Source organism: Phocoena phocoena, chromosome 10, assembly GCF_963924675.1.
Source record: "Phocoena phocoena chromosome 10, mPhoPho1.1, whole genome shotgun sequence".
Lineage (NCBI taxonomy): Eukaryota > Metazoa > Chordata > Mammalia > Artiodactyla > Phocoenidae > Phocoena > Phocoena phocoena.
The window spans coordinates 26,286,010-26,308,219 of NC_089228.1; the positions used below are offsets into that span (position 1 = coordinate 26,286,010).

The following is a 22,210-nucleotide window of genomic DNA, read 5'->3' on the forward strand; positions in this document are numbered from 1 at the left end:
TCTTAAACACAAGGGCATTCCTCCCTGGTGTGATTATGTATTAAATGTACTAAAGCTTACTGTTTCCATGGGAGGAACTTTCCATTACTTTTTGTGCTCTTCACTCACTGTGAGGGAAGATAGTTGTTTTCTTAGGGAGAGTAATAATAAATATCAGGCAGAGGGAACTGAGCTAGACATTGGAAAATGCAATCAGGATTACTGCAAACACTACTCTTTTCTACACAATTCACTGTGCTTGTTCATATGAGGACAAGGCTGGAAAGTGACCAGCTCTTCCCTCAGTGTGTGCGTGTCATCTCCATGGGCCACAAAGATATTTACCCAATTTACTGAAAGTGCGTTATACTAGAAGGATCTTTTCAAATTTCATCCCTCCTCCGGCAAGTTTGCATTTATATAGATAAACATTTCAAAGTACAAAGGAAGACTCCAAGGTGATAAAACAGGAATGGATCAGTGGAAGCCAGGGCATGGCCTGGAGTAGGACTGAAAGAAGAAAAACTCTATGAAACCCATATAATGACTTGCAAAGAGGCACTGCCATTCTCAGTAAGTTGTGATTTATTAATTTTAGTTTCTTCAAATAGAATTTGAGTCATAGGGAACTCAGACTGCCCCTACATTGTCAAATTAAAATAGATAATGAGGTCGTTATCTTATATTTCAGGGAAAATCTTTTTTTTTCCCCTCTTGTTTGCCTTCCCTGGACTGTGGTGCTGTACTCAAGTGAATTATGAAACAAACAAGTCCCAGAGGCTTTTTCTACACTTGGATGTCCAGACAACTGCCTATCTCTGTCCATTTAATTTTGTTAGTATAGAAATGCTTCACGAATAAACAACTTAAAGGGTGTGACTAAAAGATATTTATGGGGGCTTCCCTGGTGGTGCAGTGGTTGAGAGTCTGCCTGCCGATGCAGGGGACACGGGTTCGTGCCCCGGACTGGGAGGATCCCACATGCCGCGGAGCGGCTAGGCCCATGAGCCATGGCCGCTGAGCCTGCGCCTCTGGAGCCTGTGCTCCGCAACGGGAGAGGCCACAACAGTGAGGCCCGCGTACCGCACACACACAAAAAAAGATAATTATGACATTCAGAACACACACAGGTCACATGGGAGAGGGCCACAGTAATCTATCTGAGCTGAAGTTTTGTTTAGAATTTAGGTCAAACTGATCTGATTCATTAACAGTCAAAATAGGCTATGTATAAAAATTCAGTCAATACAGAAATGATTAAAGGAGGAAAATGTAAGGCTCCTCATAATTTCATTCAGTATTAACAACTTAAAAAATAGAAATCAAACAGGTTCTTTAATCTGCTGTTTAGTACCTAATAATATGACCAGTAAATACCTTATTTTTAAGGAAGATTTAGCTTATTCTTAACAGTCATATAATATACCTACAGGATATATAAATTATATTGTGTAGAATGTTCTGTATTAGCACACGCTGCACAACGGTTTTCTTAATGATCCCCCAGTGGTGGAAATTTTGATTGTTTCTCATTTGTAACCATTAAAACAATGCCTTGAACGTATATTTTTGGATATCTGTATGATTGCTTTCTTTGGTTAAATTTCTAGAAGCAGAGCTGCTGGGGAAAGGAGTATATTAGTCCGGGTTCTCCAGGGACTAATAGGATAGATATTTTAAGGGATTTAAGGAATTATTCATATGACTATGGGGGCTGGCAAGTCTGAAATGCACAGGGCAAGCCAGCAGGCTGGCGATCAGGTAAGAGTTGATGCTACCGACGAGAGTCCAAAAGCCTGGACAACTAGAATTTCTGCGTTGCAGTCCGAAGACACAATTCCTCTTTTCACAAGAAACCTTAAGTTTTGCTCAGCAGACCTTCAACTGATTGGATGGGGCCCACTCACATTATGAGATAATATAATACATTGCATTTATTGTAGTGCTTGCATGCAATGGGCAATTACAGCTACTACTAGGTGAACTGCAAACAGTTTCCAATGCTCAAAATCCAAGGTGTTAAGTCTAATTACTAAAGTTGATTTTAAAAATCCAAATGCTTTCAAAAAGCAGAATTCCGAGACCTAGAAATATGACGTGTTCTATTACTATATTGCTCTGACAAAAAGTCACCCTATCAAGCAGTTATTTGGTCATTTTCTGCTGCTGCCTGCCGTCATTTCATTCTTCACATAATAATGACCTCGTTGAATGTTCAGGATAGGGAAACTAACAGAACCCTTGCTGGGTAGGAAATTCAGTATATCTGCCAGATTATAATAAAATAAGAAGAAATCGTTTATACACATAGAACAAAACGCAATCTCCTTTAAACCACTGAAAAGCTATTGCCCTGTCAAGCGGCTATGGAATTGTAAACTTCCAATTCTTTGGTTGTTAATATTGAATATTACCACAAGTACACAAATGCTTTTTGGAAAAAAAAAAAAAAAGCCTGAGGCACAAGGAAACACTGTTCATCTTAGTTAACTAAACATAGTTTGTTCAATATATTTATCAGCTCAGCATGGAAAAAGTGCTCTTCGTTGTTAGCAGATATAACGTCACCCATGTTTCCAGTGCTTTGCCAGTGTCAGGGGATTAATCATACTTTTTTCAAGTTGCATCTGGAACATGACAGGTAAGAATTCATTTTCTGCACAGCAACCAGAAATCTCTTAGAAACATAAATAGGAGCATGTCACTCCCCTGCATAAAGCTCTCCTTCAAGCTTCCCCTCCCACTCAGGGCCATATCCAAAGCCCTCATCGTGGCCTACAAGGACCGACATCATCTGGGTCTTGCCCACTTTTTTGCTGTCATCGGGCCCACTTGCCACTTTCTCTTCCTGAACACAACTACCCTCACCCACCGGGGCCTCTGAACTGGCCTCCATGTTGACCACAGTCAGCTTCATCTCTTCATTCGGGTTTCAGTGCAAATGTCACCACCTCTGAGAGGCCTCCCGTGACCATCCAAAGTGCATGTCCCACCCCTAGCCATTATCTTTCACATTATCCCATTTCATTGCTTAATTTATCTTGTTTGCTCTACTGTCTGTGTGAAATTTCCCTTCTTATTTGTGAAACTGTGTTTTGCCTGTCTCTCCCCCTAGGCGCTCTAAGTAGCATGAAAGCAGGGATCCTGTTTATTTTCGCTACCTCTCTGTGACTGAGCACCAGGGCAAATCTGGTTCCCAGTAAAGACCCCATACGTATTTGTTAAATTAAGAAGAAAGGAGGGACGGAGGGAAGGGATGCAGGGAAGAAGAAAGAGTAGAAAGAGAAGGGATAGATCTCATTAAATTCCTAAGAAGAGATATTTGTCTGGAAGCTGACCCTGCTTTTACCTTGCAGAAGAGTAGAAAGAGATGCCTCACCTGTTGTGTCAGAGGAAACCAAGACGCAGAGAGGTGCAGGCACTGGATCAAAGTCACATACAGCAAGAATCACGACGCAAGCTCTCTGCTCCTAGATCGGGGACCTTCCACTACGGTGAAATTCCTGCGAGGAAGAAACTCTGGTGGCCCAGAGAGGCCGTACCTGGAGGCTGGAAGAGCCAGGGGACTAGAAGCCCCAAATGGAAGGCAACCTCGGGGGCCTGGGGGCCTGCTGGAGAAGCCCAACAAAGAGCCCAACCCTCCAGGCCTTCTCAGGCATTCCCCATCGACCCTGAATGTCTGAGCCACACCTGTGCAGCTGGGTGCTGCCTTTGTCCCAGTCTGTCAGGACCAGGCTGCAGGATCACACACTTCCAGCCTATCCCCCACTCATTCATTTATTCATCCAGCCAAATCCTACATGGAAACACTGTGCCAGAGATTACGGATATCAGAGCAAACAATATGGAGATGGTCTCTGCTCTCAGTCTTTGTTCTAAGAAGAGGCAGACAACTGAACAATCCGTTTCAATAAATGGCGATGAGGGGTTTAAGTCCAGGGGTTTATAGGGGCCCTAAGCTAATCTAGGCAACCATAGAAGGCTTCCTGGAGGAGGTGATGTTTAAGTGAAGCCTGGAGGGTGAGGAGGGTATAGTGGCTAGAGAGCTGGGGAAGGGTGGGCTCCAGGCCTAGAGGTGAGAAAGTGTGTACTTTGAGGTACTGTTTTCTTTTAGAAAATGGAAACAGGATTGCCATAGTCACTTCTATTATTAATGGTGATAATAGTAACAATAACAGCTAGCAGGTATAGATCTCTGCTTTTGTGCCAGCCACTGTACTCTGTGCTTTACATACTTTATTTCCTTTACCCTTTACCAGAGACCTGAGAGGTATAATCATTATTATCCCTGTTCTACGGATGAGGAGACTGAGGCCGAGCATAGTCCTAAAAGGAATGAGCTGGCTTCCATCCCTACCCGTTCTAGCCTAATACAACTGGTCTGTCCAGAGAGACTCTTCTTGCACAATGGAGCGTTTTTCACCTTGCCTCTCCCAGGCATATGTTATGCTTTCCAGCAGACAGGATGTCTCCTCAGCTATTCCCAGGGGTTCATCTGAGCCAGTTCCCTATCCACCTGTAGTGGGGAGGAGCTGGGTAAAATTTTCAGAATGGTTGATGCACGAGAAACTAGCTTGTTAAAAATTAATTGGCCGTGGTGGTGGCGGTGTGATGAATTGGGCGATTGGGATTGACATGTATACACTGATGTGTATAAAATGGATGACTAATAAGAACCTGCTGTATAAAAAAATAAATAAAATAAAATTAAAAAAAAAATTAATTGCCTGAAAAAACAATCTGCCAAAGAATCAATTAACCAGAAACTGTCAAGGAGACTTTTACCACAGCCGTTTTGCCGCCATGTTTGAGGTTAAAGATGCTCCTCAACTGGAAGGCTGGCAAAGATGTAGGTGTGTGTAGGTGTGTGTGTGTGTGTGTGTGTGTGTGTGTGTGTGTGTGTGTGTGTGTGTGTTGGAGTGTGGTACAGGGCTTGGTCCAGTGCAGCTAATACATTGGAAATATTTTAGGAGGGAAAAATCTATCTTTCAGCAAAATGATTATTTGGGGAATTGGCTCAAGGGAAATGGCTTTCTTGCATATTTGGTTCTGGTGGGAATGAACAGAGACCCTCAGGGCCACCCCACACCATCCCTGGAAAAGAACTCTTAGGGACTGACTTGGTGCCTTTGCAGCTAGCATCAAGAATGAGACTTTGTCCTTCACACTGCCCAGGCGAAGGCATGAGGTGGCTTCCTCCCATCGCCCATCCTAGTCTACATACATGTTTGTGGTCCCAGGCAGTCCTTTTCTATGTCTTGCTTAATCCCATCCTGCTTATCCAAGCCAGCCTCCTGAACTTCTGTCTCCAAATAACTCACCCCAATTTGGAGCAATCTTCCATGAAAGACCATTGTATACAATGTCTAGCAAGGATTCTACCAGAAAGACTTTGAATTTTTCAATGAGGCCAGTGATACCAAGCTATTCATTGAAGGGTCGAAAAAGTCTTCAAAAGGAAAACAGTATTTAGTCATTGGAAAGATTTCAAACAAAACAAAACCAAAAATGCTTCTCCTATGTTTTTTTCTTCTTGAGTCACAGAATGCTTAAATGGAAGAGAGCAGAAGCTAAATCCAACTTCTTCCCCTGATAGTTAGAAATCAAGGTCTAAACCATGTGAATATATGTTGCACATAAGTCTTGCAAGTAATTTCATGTTCAATATTTTTTTTTTTTTTTTTTTTTTTTTTATGCGTTACGCGGGCCTCTCACTGTTGCGGCCTCTCCCGTTGCGGAGGACAGGCTCCGGACGCGCAGGCTCAGCGGCCATGGCTCACGGGCCCAGCCGCTCCGCGGCACGTGGGATCCTCCCAGACCGGGGCACGAACCCGTGTCCCCTGCATCGGCAGGCGGACCCCCAACCACTGCGCCACCAGGGAAGCCCTTGTTCAATATTTTTATTTAGCTCCCTGGAAATACTTAATGTTTCTGAAAATTGTAGATCACAACTCTTCAAACTGTGGTTCAAAGAGCCCTGAGGATATCTGAAACCCTTCCAGGGGGGTCATGAAATCAAAACTATTTTCACAATAATACTAAGATACTATTTGTCATTTTCAATCTCATTCTCTTGCAGGTATACGGTGGAGTTTTCCAGAAGGAAAACTGTTGTGGGATGTAGCCATTGTTCTGATGGCTAATTAAACGTGTATTTGCATATTTTAAATATTTTATACATTTCTTAGCTTTGATTTCTAATACGGTAATCTTCTAAATATTCATAGACATATTCTACACAAGTCAACAGTTCTTTGTGGTCTTCAATCATTTTTAAGAATGTAGAGGGGTCTTGGGACTTAATGTTTGAGAAGCGGTGCTCTAAATGAAGATTTTTTACTTTCCCCAAAGTTTTCATTTTTCTTATGCCCGTTTTTGATATTCAGGTTACATGGGCATGCACGGCCTGATACTGAGTGCCTATCACGTGCACGTCATCACACTAAGCAATCGCTTTTATTGTCATCAGCCAACGAGTGTGTAGAGTATGTATTAGCTCCCTGTCCTTGGCAAATACTGAATAAAGGGCTCTTGTATCGGAACTGTAGATGACACTACCTAGACATCTTTTATCCAGCTGACTGTGCATGCCTCACCTAGAGGGCATACACCTTTATCTCAGATTATGAGATGAAGATTTAGATGATAATAAACATAGAATTACATGCAATATTATATGTGCCTTACTCCATAACAAGGACCAGCTCTGTGTACTCTCCAATGAGGATATTTTGCTGAATTCACGCTCCTTATGTTACAGCTCCCTTCCGTCTTCCTCTTCCCCCGTCCTTATCATGCACAGGCTCCTTACTTTTTCTGCGCTTTCCCACTTAAAGTACTACTCAAGTACATTTCCACGATGAAGCCTTTTCTGAGGATTACATGCCTCACTACTTTCCCCATCTTCGCGTTACCCGTGCTTCTGTTTTCTGCACTTAGCCCTTCATGAGTAAACTGTTGTTTAGACCCCTAGAGCCTGACTAACCACGTTCAAACCTCCACCATTTACTTGCTTTGTCACCTTAGCAAATTTCTCCATTTCTTTGTCTGCAGAGGATGCTAATCCCAGTATCTACTTTTTAGGGTTGCTGCAAGGATTAAATGATATGATATACATAAAAAGCTTATTAGCACTGTGCCTGGTACAGAGTAAGTGCTCACTAAATACTATCATTATATCTGATGGAATGAATAGCTGTGTGCCATGTCGCAGACACAGGTGATGCCCTGTACTGTACTTCCTTGGCCTACCTGAGTGCAGGCAGCTGCTGGAGATGTTGATAAAGCTCCCATCTTACGCTCTCTTCTCTGTCTGAGGGCCTCCCTTGGCCCGAGGAAGCCTGTTCTGCTGCAGGGAAGGGCAGGTGGAAGTGTGTGCGGGGTTAACTCTCTTGAATGCAGCCTGTTAACACCTGGGGATAAAAGTCCCAGCCTCCCTGGCCCCTGGTCTTAGGAGTCTTGGGTCTGTTCCACACAGTTTCTCAGAGGATGCCAGCAGGATTGGGTCCCAGTTGCCCATGGTGGTAACCTGCTCACTAATGCAAATTGTTTTGGCTTTTCTCCCTTCTCTGTCTCAGTTTCTTGACTTTTTTGCTTGTGCCTCTTGGGATCACCTCACATAGGAGCTCCCTGTTCCCAAGTCTTTGTCACAAGGTCTGCCTTGTGGGGAACCCGAATTAAGACAGCTCCCAGCAGTTTCAACTGTTAGAGTCATTTCTCAGGGTACATTTACGTAAGGCAGGATCTCACCCTTTTTCTTTTAATTGAGATGTAATTGACATATAACCTTGTATTATTTTTAGGTATACAACATAATGATTTATGTATATATTGCAAAATTATTACCATAATAAGTTTAGTTAACATCCATGACCACATATAGTCACAATTTTTTTTCTTGTGATGAAAGCTTTTATGATCTTAGCAACTTTCAAATACAGAACACGGTACTGTTAATTACAGTCACCATGCTGTACATTATATCCCCAGGACTTATTCATCTTATAGTTGGAAGTTTGCACCTTTTGACTGCCTTCTCCCATTTTGCCCATCCCGAACCCCTTGCCTCTGTATGGCTTGACATGTTTTGTGGACCTACACCCAAGAACTCCTTGCTGAGTGACTGATATATTTTGAGAAAATTTTTAGTATTTAGATTCAAGACAAGGAAGTCCTATGAGAGTTCTCATCACAGCTGATGAGCTTAATTTTCTCTTTGTATTCCTGTTAGGTTCAAGTTTGGAATACAAAGTTATGAAAGCTTGACCCCTTTTTGGAAAATTTCACCTAGGAACTATAAATTGTGAAAATGAGCCACAAACAGCGTATATTTATAAAAATAACTTCACATTTTGTTCGGTGGATTTTACTTTGTTGAGGAATCGCCCATCTATTGAGTGACTAGTACTAACATACAAAGATGCCAAAACATCCACTACAAGCTACAGAGTTGTATATTTTTTTAAGTAATGGAAAACCTTCAAACTATGGAACTGAAGAATAGATGTCCTGGTGTAGAGGTGGAAACAGAAATGGGGAAAAGAGAATAGGCTTTTGTTTCCTTCTACTAAACAATGGCTGGAATAAATTAGGAGTCTGGTCAGGTCAGGTTTATTCTTTGCAGTAAAGTAGTTAGGCTCATGTTTGGCTTACAGATGACCTGCCATTTTCAGAAATGTTTTGGGAACTGTAGATTATATAAACAATAAATAATGTTTAAAAAAGTGAAAAATAGAAAGAAAGGTATACTAATAGTGTGTAAGATTAGTACTGAAGACCGTATGGGTAAACTATTGCCATGGTAAGTCTGCATAATAAATCATGCCCAAACCCAGAGGCTTATAGCAACCTCCTGCCTTTGTGTCCCTAGGTTGGCTGGAGTAGCTGTGCTTGGTGTATTCATGTTAATTCTGGTGCTCAGGATGAAGGGGGGCACATCCACCTGGAGGCCTTTTCTTGCTGATGGAAGAGGCACAGGAAGGTAAGCAGCAACACGCCATGACTGTTAAGGTCTCATCTGGAAAATGACATACCATTCTGCCCACCTTCCATTGGCCAAAGCAAGTCACCTGTCAAACTCAACATCAATGGGTAGGGAAATACAATCTGCCTCTATGTGACCATGGTGACAAAAGGTGGCTTTGCAAAAACTAGTTTGGGGAAGTGGATAAAGAATTGTGACCAATAAGTCTGTCTGCCACGGGGAATAATATTAATGATCACACTGCTTTCTAATGTTCATTATGTCCCAGTCACCCTGTTCTCCTTCAGTTTACCAAACATCTTATCACCTTTACCTTAATTATTCTCTCTGCTTGAAATTATTTCCCCTTACATTTCTTCCACTTCTATAATGTAAACTCCATGAAGGCAATTTTTTGAGGGTCTGTTTTGTTCATGGATGGTGACTTCTCATCTCTCAGATGCCACCAGCTGCTTAAATATTGGGATTTGAGTCCAAAAGTCTTATTGATCAAAATTCATTGTATATTCTTTTTTTTTTTTTTTTGCGGTACGCGGGCCTCTCACTGTTGTGGCCTCTCTCGTTGCGGAGCACAGGCTCCGGACGCGCAGGCTCAGCGGCCATGGCTCACGGTCCCAGCCGCTCCGCGGCATGTGAGATCTTCCCGGACCGGGGCACGAACCCGTGTACCCCTGCATCGGCAGGCGGACTCTCAACCACTGCGCCACCAGGGAAGCCCCCATTGTATATTCTTAATCCATTTGTCTGTGTGATAACTTTGTTCAGATGTTTCAACCCACAATGTGCTTAAGTAGCAGAGCATCGAGATATTGTTTTAGAAGGACAGTGATCTGGATAAAATTTATTCACCAGAGGCTCTATTTCCCACCACAAGAGACTCAAGATTCAAAGCTTAAAATATCTTGGGCTTATTAACAACCAAGACTAGATTCTCCAGTGAAATGTTTTAGGATCCTACAACATAACTGGTTAATTATACAAGAGTATTCCATGAAGTAGAAAAAATTACTTGTTCATCCTAGGGAGCTCAGCTTATCCTGAGACATGTAAGGACTGAGTTAGCTTCTCACATTTAGAAGGCAAATATTTATTTACTGGAGCATTGATTTCCACAGGTAATCTGAATTCATCACACAAAAGTATTTAAGGTTTAAGTCCAAGACACTTTCTGAGATCAGACAATATCCTGATATCACAGAATCCTTCAACGCAGAAACATCAAATTTTCTATCTTTAAGCATTCATTCGTTTATTCATTCAGTAAACATTTCTAAGTACCCATTATGTGCCAGACATCGTACCATACCTCAAAACACAAAGACAATGCCTCAAGGAGCTTATACACTAGTGGGAACACAGACACTTAAACAGATAATTACCATGGAATATGATCTTTGCTGGAAAGAAGACGTGTATAACGTTCACTGGAACGTTCAGATAAATGCAGCTCAAGGTTGAACTAGGGATTCAGGGAGATTTCCTAGTAGAGATGAAATCTAAGCCAACTCATGAAAGAGAAATAGAAAATTTACATGGCAGGAAAGGGGTATTAGAATGGGGAAAGGAAAGTGAGAGGAAGTTTGTAGACGAATGGTAAAGTGAGTGGATAGGTATAGAAATGTATGAAAATAGCAAGTCTCGGGAACTACAAGTCACTCCACAAACTTACCATCACACAGGGATGATGACTGACCATGATTTTTAGGGTTAAGCAACAGCTTTATTGAAATATAATTAACCATAATATAATACCACAAAATTCACCCATTTAAAGTGTGCAATTCAGTGTTTTTTTGTATATTTATAGAGTTTAGTACAGTCACAGAGCAACTTACACCGCTGTCTAATTTCGGAACACTTTCATCACCCCCAAAGAAGTCTCCTATCCATTAGTAGTCATACTCCATTCTCCCATTCCTTACCCCTGGAAACTACTAATATACTCTGTTTCCATAAATTTGCATATTCTAGATATTTCATATAAATAGCATCATACAATATGTAGCATTTTGTGACTGGGTTTTTTACTTAGCATAATTTTTTTTTTTTTTTGGCTGTGCCACGCTGCATGCAGGATCTTACTTTCCCGACCAGGGATCGAACCTGTGCCCCCTGCGGTGGAAGCGCAGAGTCTTGATCACTGCACTGCCAGGGAAGTCCCACTTAGCATAATGCTTTCAAAGTTCATCCATGTTGTTGAACATTCCTTTTATATTGCTGAATAATATTCCGTTGTATGGATATACCACATCTTGCTTATCCATTCATTAACTGATGGACATTTGGGTTGTTTCCACTTTTGGACTGTTAAAAATAATGCTGCTAGGAACATTCTTGTACAGAATTTTGTTTGGATGTATGCTTTCACTTCTCTTAGGTATACACTGAGGAGTGGAATCGTTGGATCATATGATTTTACATAAACATACTCATATGTTTAACATGTAAGTTAAACATGAGTATATTTATGTAAGATCATATGATTTAACAACCTTGGGCAAGTTACGTAATTTCTCTGACTCATATTCTCCTAACACTGAGAAACTGTCAAACCATTTTCCAAGGTGGCTGTACCATTTACAATCCCACTAGCAATGTAGGAACATCCTATTTTTCCTCATCGTTGTCAATACTTGTTATTATCTGTCTTTTTAATTTTAGACATTTTAGTGAGGTTTGATTTGCATTTCCCTAATGACTAGTGATGTTGAGCATACTTTCATGTGCTTATTGGATATCTGTATGTCTTCTTTGGATAAATGTTTATTCAAATCCTTGCCCATTTAAAAACTGAATTGCCTGTTCATCGCCAAATTGTTAGAGTTCTTTATATATTCTGGATTCAAGTCCCTTTTTCAGTTTATGATCTGCAAGATTTTTCTCCCATTCTGTGGGTTGTCTTTTCACTTTCTTGAAGTGTCCTTTGAAGCACAAAGTTGTTCTCTTTTTTTAATTTGATGTAATCCAATTTATTTGTTATTTCTTTTGTTGCTTATGCTTTAGGTGCCGTACCTAAAAAATCACTGCCTAACCTGAGATCATATAGATTTACTCCTATGTTTTCTTCTAAGAGTTTTATAGGTTTTAGCTTTTATATCATCTATGATCCATTTTGAATTAAATTTTGGGATATGGTGTGACGTAGGGGGTCCAACTTCATTCTCTTGCATGTCAGTATTCAGTCGTGCCTATACCATTTGTTGAAAAGACTATTCTTTCTCCATTAACAAGTCTGGAACCCTCGTTGAAAAATCAATTGACTGTAAAAGTAAAGGTTTATTTCTGGACTCAATTCTACACCATTTTTCTATATGTCTATTCTTATGCCAATACCACATTTTCTTGATTACCCTGATTAAAAAAAAAAGTCAAAGAACTACATTACACCTCTACCTTTCATAAACTATTCAAGAGGCAAACAGAGCCAAGGGTGGAAAAATTAATCAATTAGTTTTTTTAATCTCAATTTAGTCATAATATAACAACTGAAAACCATTTTCAGAGAAAGTAGAAAGAATTACAGGTCATCATGTTCTCTATAAAAAGCTCTTTTATGCTGATGGATCTTTTTCCCTACCCACAAAAATTTCCTGGAAGTCACATTTTTGAATCACATTTTAAATTCCTGCCTTTAATATGCATTTATTGAGAACCTGCTCTTTGCAAGTATATTTCATCTAAATGCTTCAGAAAATAATTTCTAAAGTTAATAACCATGTTTGTAATGGTATGTATTAATGTATGTGTAGTGTATTCATTTTCCACATCAGTATTTTCTGTATTTTATTTTATTATTTTACTTTCTGCCACTTAGCTGTGCAACCTTGGGCAAGTTACATAATTCCTCTGACCCCTGTTTTCCTAATACTTAGAGTACCTCCTCTCATTGAGTTCTTATAAATATTAAATGAGAAATGCATATAAAGATCTTAGTAGAGTGTCTGATACACAGAAGCACTTAAAAGGCTTAGACTATTAGCTTTTACTATTAGAGTATTAGTAGGAGATGCACAATGATTATCTGTTGAAAAAATGTAATTTTCATGTTAATTAAAGAAACGGGAAATGGACAATAATGCACTTCCTAGAGTTCTATTTCACTAAATAAGCTCAGTTTGTTCATCTTTCCGCCTAGCTGTAACTTGGTCCCATACCCACATGAGAAAGTAGAAAAGTGTTGACAGACATTCAGTTACCTTAATGTTTCCACCAACTCTAACTTCTGATTTAGTCTTTATTTGATGACTTCTTCCAAGATTGGTCCTTTTATCTTTCTATAAAAAAGATGGTTTTCTAAGCAATTTAACAGGTAAAAAACTCCTGAAATACGTGGGCAACACAAATGATGAATAAACTATTTGAAAGCACTTGTCCAAATGTACTGCACTTGAATTTCAAGTCTAATCTACTTAAAAAATAAAAGTTTGCTAGTATCTCATCTTTCCCATTAGCTATAAGGGAGTTTCATTCCTTTAAATAGTTTTCTGACTTGTATATTTTCCAAGGTAAACAGTAGTGGACATTAGCTGTGCTTTGGTTACCAAGCACTCATTCTCCTTTCTCTTATTAATAGCACCTTGATTTCTTTTGGAGAATCACATCTCTTGGGAGATGGCATCTGTTCTACAAAAGGAACATTCCTGAGCCAAGAGGGGTGGGTGTGTGGCCCAGCTTAGACAACTAGATTATGTTTTTGGATTCTGGACCTTGAGTGGCATTGCGTAAGAATGGGATGAGGGGCTGAGTTGAACCATTCCTGTAGCAATACACAGATTTGACTATGGAATGAAGCCATTCCTTAGTTTCAACCATATATATGTCCTGAGCTGCCTCGTTTCCTGTATTTTTTGCAGCCCAGTTCCTCAGCATTCCCTTTCATTATGTGAACTTCCCTAAATCCTTCCAAGAAATCACTTCACTTGTTACTCAAAGGCAATTTCTGTTACTTGCAACCTCCCAAACTCTGAGGGATACAAAGTCTGCCTCCATCCCTACCCATTTCCAGACCATCCAAAAGAAGTAGGGCTACTTTTAGCAAGTTTTCTGTATGCATTTGCTTGTTAACTCATTTAAGCTCCCAAAAAAACCATCCGTAAACTCCCTTGAAAGTCTCCTATTCCTTTTAAGTTTCAGAATCTCTTAAGAGTTCCAGAACTCTCCTCCAAAGTATATGATTGAAACCATGTGTGATAGGACAAAAGTGATGTTTGATAATGACGGAGAAAACCACAAAATCCTTCTTTCCCCTCCATCCTTCAGTTTTTCAATAAATATCTAATGAGGGCATACTTGCCCTGTCCTAGATGCTAGAAATACAAATGACTAGGACTGAGTCTTGTCCCTTAGAGAGCCTAGAGTCTAGTAGGGGAGATAAGACACACAGAAATAGTGGTAATGCCAACAGAGACTGTGATAAGAGCTACAACTGACGTACAGATCAAGTGCTAAAAGAGCCCAAAGGAGGGAATATTAATTCAGGCTGGAAAGACTGGGGAAGATTTCAGGGGAGGAGGTGAAACCTCCAGCCGACTAATCCTCCTGTAAGCGTCCAGTGGCCAATTACCTCCAGGAAATGGAATTTGCAAAATTAAGCCTGGCCTGCAGAAGATCGTTTATTTTCTCTTAGCATGCCATATTACAGTTTCCAAGGTTTATGCCTTCTTGGCCAATGTACCAAATTGCTTAGGACAGGACTGAGAACATAAGGGTGTCAAACCTTGCTGGTCTCCGCCTAATATGTCTGGGGCCTGGTGTTTGCATCATTCTAGTCAGTGGGACCAAGAGACAACTGACCGTGGTCTGAATTGGGGCCAATGTGTTTCTCAGCAGTCTTTAAATATGGTTTAAAATTAACTACCACCTCCAAGTAGCCACGTGGGCTTATTTTCTTCAAATGGGAACAGCGGCTACACCAAGCCTGCAACTCGTTTTCAGCTGCCTTGAAAACAGATATTCCTTTCACATCCTTTTATTTCCACATCTTCCTTTCTTCTGCCCACATAATATGGCCAACGTTCTTCTTCATTTTAACAGAGAAAGGATGCTCTGAATAAATCTGGGATGGACAATTGGTCTGACAGAACAGGCTTGAAAAACTTATTACTGTTCCCGGTCACACTGGCAGGGCTTTTGCGTGAAATGCTCCTTTCATGCTGCTAACCTTGAAGACATTAGGAGGCAGTGTTATTTGGATGTTGTGTACCTAGGTGACAACGAATTCATCTATCTAGCCAGAGAGTATATAACTGAAAGACAGAAAGCCACTTCTTTTTTTAAAAAAAGTTCCCATTTTGGGCTTCCCTGGTGGCGCAGCGGTTCAGAGTCTGCCTGCCGATGCAGGGGACGCGGGTTTGTGCCCCGGTCCGGGAAGATACCACATGCCGCGGAGCAGCTGGGCCCGTGAGCCATGGCCGCTGAGCCTGTGCGTCCGGAGCCTGTGCTCCGCAATGGGAGAGGCCACAAGAGTGAGAGACCCGCGTACCAAAAAAAAAAAAAAAAAAAAAAAGTTCCTATTTTTCCAAGAGGACAATTAAATTTGATAAAATAAGTAGCCCAGCGCCGCCTTTTCATCTACCTACAAAATTCACATTGTGGACAGTGTTTACATTAGTCTTCTATTGGACAAGAGCAAAGGGAAAAAATGGAAGGCCACTGCTTCTTACAGAGTTTAGGAAGAAAGACTTTGTACGTCATTATTTTATTGAACTCTGCTGTGTGAACACATTAGGGATGGTGCTTCTGGGTCTCACACTCCCAGAAGCTCCTTGGGAACGACATAACATTCCTATGGAAGTCGGCATAAAAGAGGAAAGAAGGCTTCAGTGGGAATTCTAATGCTACCCTGATTTCCCCAGCCTCAGTGTCCTGAATTTCCAGCTTAGTTCAGTGACCAATGGGATGTCCTGACGATCTTTCATACTTGGGAAGGGGTGTAGATAGAGAAGGCAGAGGTCTTCAGCGCTACGGTCCTTCATTTTTTCCCAGTGGGAAAAAGTCATTTCTGAAGTTTATCCTATAGGGCAGAGGAGATTTCTGGGGCCCAGTGGGTGCATACATATTTGCTGTTATGCACTGAATTGAGTCCTCCATAAAAGATATGCTGAATTCTTAATTCCCAGTACCTCAGACTGTGACCTTATTTGGAAATAGGGTCACTGCAGATGTAATTAATTAAAATGATGTCATGCTGGAGTAGGATGGGCCCCTGATCCAATATGATTCGTACCCTTACAGGAAGATGGCCTCGTGAAGACAGAGACACAGGGAGAACGCCATGTGACGACTAAGCCAGGAAATGCCAAGGATTGCCAGCAAACCTCCAGGAGCCAGGAAGAGGCCAGGAATGGTTCCCCTGCAGGTTTCAGAGGGAGCCTGGCCCTGTTGACACTTTGGTCTCAGACTTCTAGACTTCAGAACTATGAGATAATAAATATCTGTTGTTTTAAGCCATGCAGTTTGTGGTACTTTGTTAAGGCAGCTCTGGGAAACTCATACATTTGCTTAAAACTCTCCTAGATTGTATTTTCTTGATACCTGAGACTCAGACATCCAGGTCAGTGGTCCACTTTATACATACCTCCTCCTCCAAACCGTGTCTTTTGTTCTACGCCTCCTGAGCATCTTCTAAGTTTCCCATATGCTTTCCCACTTCTGGGAGTGTGCTGCCTTCCTGGCACAGCCAGAACCCAGGACGCCGGGTCTGCTCAAAGTCTACTCATCATTCAAAGTCAGTTCAAAGGGAAAACTCCCCCATCAATCCTGAGTGAGCAAGAGTAACACTGCCCTCCAAAGTGGACTGTTTGTACCAGCACTCTGCTGGCCATTCAGCTAGCTGACTGCATGTCTAGGTTACCTCCATATATTATAACTCTTTAAAAAGTTGAGACTGTTCACTTCCTTTTGTATCTCTGAGATGCTTGCTTCTCAAAGTACAGTCCTCAAACTACAAGAATAAGTTCAGAGAATCTCAGTCCCCATCCCAGACCCAAATCAGGATGTGAATTGTAACAAGCTCCTGTGAGATTGCATAGATGGTAAAATTTGAGAAGCAGCCCCTAGAGGACCTTGACATACCAGCGACTATTTACTCAATGTATCCTTTGCATCTGCTACTTAGCTGAGTGTTTTTACTGATATTATTCCAAATTAGACAAGTCTATTAGCAATTCAAGGTACGTATTTATTACCCCATTACACAGATGAGAAGATTGGAGGGAAGCTAGATTGGAAACTGCAGGGAATATTACCACCTCTCTTCCCAGTTCAACACAACTCCCACGACTTGGCCTACCTAGTGGTTTTTCAGGCAACAATCGTAGCTGTGCAGGGAGTTGGAATCTCAGGGGGAAATCTGAGCATCTGTTGCCGACATAGGCCTCTTTTTGCTAGTTTAACACTTAGCTGATGAACCCATGTCTCTCCAGATACTCCATCAAAGAAGGGTTCCATGGAAACACTCATTTTGGGAAATGCTGCAAATTACACAGCCTTCTTGAAGATTAATAGTGTAGAACCACCTATTAAAGGCTTCATTCTATGACCTCGGTAAATATACCTACTTAGCTTGGTTTAACTCAGTTTTCCGTAAAGTTTATTTGACTCCAAATTCAGGTTGTGTAACAGCCATTAACATTCTGTGAAGGGCACTTTGGTTTAAAATGAGATGTTAATGACAAAGGGAGATTAACAGAGAGGTTCAATTCATGGGTTGCTTTTTAATTGAGAGAGAAACAGACACACACAGAGAGAAAGACAGAGACAGAGAGAGAAAGAGAGATTTCTCTGCCGTAGTATTCTTCGAAGTGGAAGTTTTCTCAAAATGAGGTATTAGCATGTGGGAGGAGCTAGGAACCAGCATGAGCTCCTGAACCACTAGGAAGAACGGTTCATTTCTCTGTACATTATTTAATATAACGTCCTCCCTAGAATCTTCTGTTCCATGCTGTAACTCAAGACAAAGGCCTTGGATAAAATTAAGTAGGATGCTAACTCTGAAGCACAATGGGAAGATACAGTGCCAGATTAAATCATACTAACTTTAAAAAATGATCACCAAGGTCATGGGCTTGGCACATGGGGGGCGTGGTATGGCAAAGGAGCAGGATAAAGCCATGCAAAAGACATTAATTACCCATCAGGGGGTTGCTGGGGAGAGGGAGCAGGAAGCCTTATGCATCTGGCTACCAGAGGGCATCTCTTTTCAAGGGTTCTTTTCCTCTTGAGAGGAAGGGCTTCATTAAGAGGATTTTTGCTCGGGGTGGACTCCGGGTAGTTCCAAGGGTAGATTTATCTGTATTCCTGGCACTGATGAAGAGCAGCTCCTGGTCCACAGAGCTTCTCAGCGTTCTGGCAAGTAATGCCCCCATTCTCTGGAGTTTTTTTATCAAGGATGGGCATCCCTTTAATGCATATCTAGGGCAGTGGTTGATCACTGCCTATGCAATAACAATGGAAATGACAGGATGGGGTTTCCCAGCTATTTTCTTTTCAGAAATAAAGAGTGGATTTGAGGTTGGTTATTTGGAAGTAGAGATGTCTTCCTGAAGCTCCTCTCTGTGAGGACGTGGACACAATCACCTGAAATGCCTTTTGGATGATGCGTCTGCCATCAGTTATACAAAGAGACACGAAAGCAGGCAGATTGCAAGTGCTACATGGGCTTTCCACTGAAGTCCATAGATATTTTTTTCCCATTTAAAAAAATATTCCTTTATTCAGATAGTTTTTCAGGTTGTATCACATCTGGCCAGGGTTTGTGAATACAGAGGATGGGCATCACCTAGAAGCCACACTGAAACTGAAAAATGCAGATCATCACAGAGGAATATAAAGATTCTCAGGCTGTTGCCTAGCAGTGGAAACAACTTTGATCCCCATCACCTTTTCTGTGAGAAGGGCTTCTTCTATAAAATAGAAAATTTAATAACTTACAGACTTTTACCTCTTTACCCAAGCTCTTCCTCCTGGAAACATTAACAATTAATGATTTTTTATTTTTTACTTTTAGTTTTAAAAGAAAATAGCTTTTGATGGGGTTTGTGAATATCCTTAAGGAGATTTATTTTTTTTTAAACTTGTGAGATGAAGCAGGATTTGTGGTTTTAAAGTAGTATCGTATTTGGGGTAAGATTTCAATTTTAGTTTGTTTTCCAGATTTTTCTTAGAAGTTTTTTTTTTCTTTTTCTTTTTAAAAAGGGGCATCCTTGAACCCTCTTAAGTTCTATGCAAAATTTTATGTTTCTGTTCATTTTTCTGGGGAGAAGGTCCAGTTTCTTCATGACCCACAACAATTTAAAATATACTGCCTTAGGGCTTCCCTGGTGGCGCAGTGGTTGAGAGTCCACCTGCCGATGCAGGGGACACGGGTTTGTGCCCCGGTCCGGGAAGATCTCACATGCCGCGGAGCGGCTGAGCCCGTGAGCCATGGCCGCTGAGCCTGTGCGTCCGGAGCCTGTGCTCCGCAATGGGAGAGGCCACAACAGTGAGAGGTCCGAGTACCGCAAAAAAAAAAAAAAAAAATATATATATATATACTGCCTTAGAATGTAGAGATTACACTCTAAAAGAATCCATCAATTATTACTGCTATAAAGAAGGTTAAGGTCAATGTGGTACAGAACTTTCAGGACAAACTAGAAAAATCTGTTTTAACTTTTACATAATTGCCACCATTTAATACCATAAGAACAGTGGTCATATTAATCAGGGCTAATAAAGCTGAAACTCTTAGGAAAACTGCTTCATAATGACAGAGCATATTCAGAGTTATTTTAACTGGGATTCTTGGTCTTTATGTCAATTATTATGAGACTAAACTTTGAGCAGTTCTACTTTGATTGCTTCTAGAATTTATAAGTTGCCCAAATAGCATGCTCTTAGTTTGATTGACCTTCCAAACCCCATTTTTACCTTATATTTAACAGTTCTTTTCAACTCAGATTGCAAGGGATGGAAACTAAGTTTTAAAAACCACTTATAGTGGGGCTTCCCTGGTGGCGCAATGGTTGAGAATCTGCCTGCTAATGCAGGGGACACGGGTTTGAGCCCTGATCTGAGAGGATCTCACATGCCGCGGAGCAACTAGGCCCGTGAGCCACAACTACTGAGCCTGTATGTCTGGAGCCTGTGCTCCGCAACAAGAGAGGACGCGACAGTGAGAGGCCCGCGCACCACGATGAAGAGTGGCCCCCGCTTGCCACAACTAGAGGAGGCCCTCGCACAGAAATGAAGACCCAACACAGCAAAAATAAATAAATTAATAAACTCCTACCCCCAACATCTTCTTAAAAAAAAAAAAACGCTTATAATTCAGAACATTTTCTTTTATTCCCAGTGATTTGGGAACTCAAAACCTTGGCTGTCTCTTTCCCTATGACTGACTGCTGTAGCCCACACTGAGAGATTCTGGTACCATGCTTATTTTGACAGAATGTGTTCAGTTTCTCTTTGCCCCCCGAATCACATCCTAACTCTACCCAGCAGTAACTAGTAATAGCCTTTAAGGAAGAGTCTGCTTTTCTTTCCAAGGGCACGAGGCCCCTCATATTTTCTTACCCAATCATGAAGAACAGATTTATAGTTACTTGTATGAAATCTTTTTTTCTTTTTTACCAGTCTACAGCATGGACTCTCTAAACTGGTAAATACTACTTTCTTGATAGGAAAAGTCTGGCAAGAGGATAGCTGAACTCAGACATGTTTAGCTATCCAAAACATAATTGGAAAGAGGAAATTACTGTACTGGATATATTCCCTCTCAGACATAATAATGATGGAACAGTAGGGTTTATTGACAGGCTCAGTTCAAATGCTTAGCTTTAGGCACAACAAATATAGTTTTGAGTTTCACTCTACCTACTGAAAACACCCGAATGAGCATTCCAGGTTGGCAACATTGATTCTGCAATTTAAATTCAGAAAGTCAGAATTTCAGTGTGTATTAAAATCCATCGCCGCTTCTACTTCTGCTGAAGATTTTCATTGGTTCAGCTTCCGATCTTCACCTCATGAGGACTCAGTCACAAAAGGCACAAGGCTAAAAACATTCACTTTACTTACCCTGTTGGGTCCACTTGCTCCAAAGGATTGATTATACAGCAGCGCACAGAAATAAAGACTATGGAAACCCTTCTGCAGCTTATGAGTTAATCACTATCCTTTATATTTTTTTGTACATGAGGAAAGGTACAAACTTGATACCCACAATACTGTTTGCTTGTCATTTCTAGTCTGCAAAGTAAAGTTTGGGTTGAAAATCCACAGTCCAAAGAAACCTCCCTCGCCAAAGCCATTCCCTCCAAAGAGGAAGGTAATGGTCAGGTCTGATAACAAGGAAGAGTTCTGAGCCTGTAGAGGTGAATTCAGGAGACTTGCCTCTCTGGGCCACGGCAGCAACTCTTTTTAGTAAACAGTGCACTAATTGTTGCTGTCACTTGGCGTCAGTCCTCCAGTAATAAGCAAAATAAGGTCAACAAACCACCAAATCCAAGACCTCCAAGTGTCAAGAGCTTCCCTACTGCTGTGTCAGCGTGTCCCAGACAGAAACAATCTACTCCAAAACAGCCCAGGAAGAAGCAGAGCAAAGTGCTTATGAAGTACTGTCCAGTACACTTTATACAAGGTTTATTCTCTCGTAGGAAGGTCCTAGGACTGGCACATTCGATTCCGTCCAGGGCGCGGCACTGGACGGAGGTGTGTTCCACACCACTGTAGGCCTGACCACCGAACTTGAGACAGCCATAACCAAGTTCCTGGGATGCCATTGCATTTCTAACATCGTCCGCTGGGTCTTCACACTCTATAAATTCATCGGGTAGGTAAGAGCAAAGGATGACTGGAGAGTGGGGTCGCCATAGCCCCAGCTCGCAGAGCAGGTGGTGCCTTCCGGGTGGGTGGCGCCAGCGGATGTGGGCTCAGGCTCGGCGGTAGTGTTGTGCCAGTGGCTCCGAGAGACACAATGCAGCAGAAGGAGATTCCCCATCAGCAAAGCCGCCTGGCCGCAGAGGAGTAACTCACTCACCGGGCAACCACCCAGCACCATCTTCCCGGGCCCAGTGGCGGAGAGCCGGCCTCAACAGCAAACCCCGGCCAGCACCGCTGACCCAAGCCCCGCCTGGTCAGGCCTCTCCAAGCAGCCCCCCCATAGATTTTTTTTTCCACTGTGCCCTGTGAGCTCATTTCCCCATATTATTTGCTGTTATTCTGCCTGGTGTTCCCTCTGTCCAGAATGCCTTGGTTTGGCCCCCATTT

At 41.6% G+C, this 22,210-nt stretch overlaps 1 protein-coding gene and 1 pseudogene across 2 annotated transcripts in view; both read right to left on the bottom strand.

The window, feature by feature from the left end:
• The window catches only part of SYNPR (synaptoporin), a 304,609-nt gene that overhangs the window by 51,915 nt on the left and 230,484 nt on the right, over nt 1-22,210 (bottom strand). The window lies entirely within an intron of this gene.
• LOC136129937 (TM2 domain-containing protein 2 pseudogene) lies at nt 21,362-22,001 on the bottom strand (annotated as a pseudogene).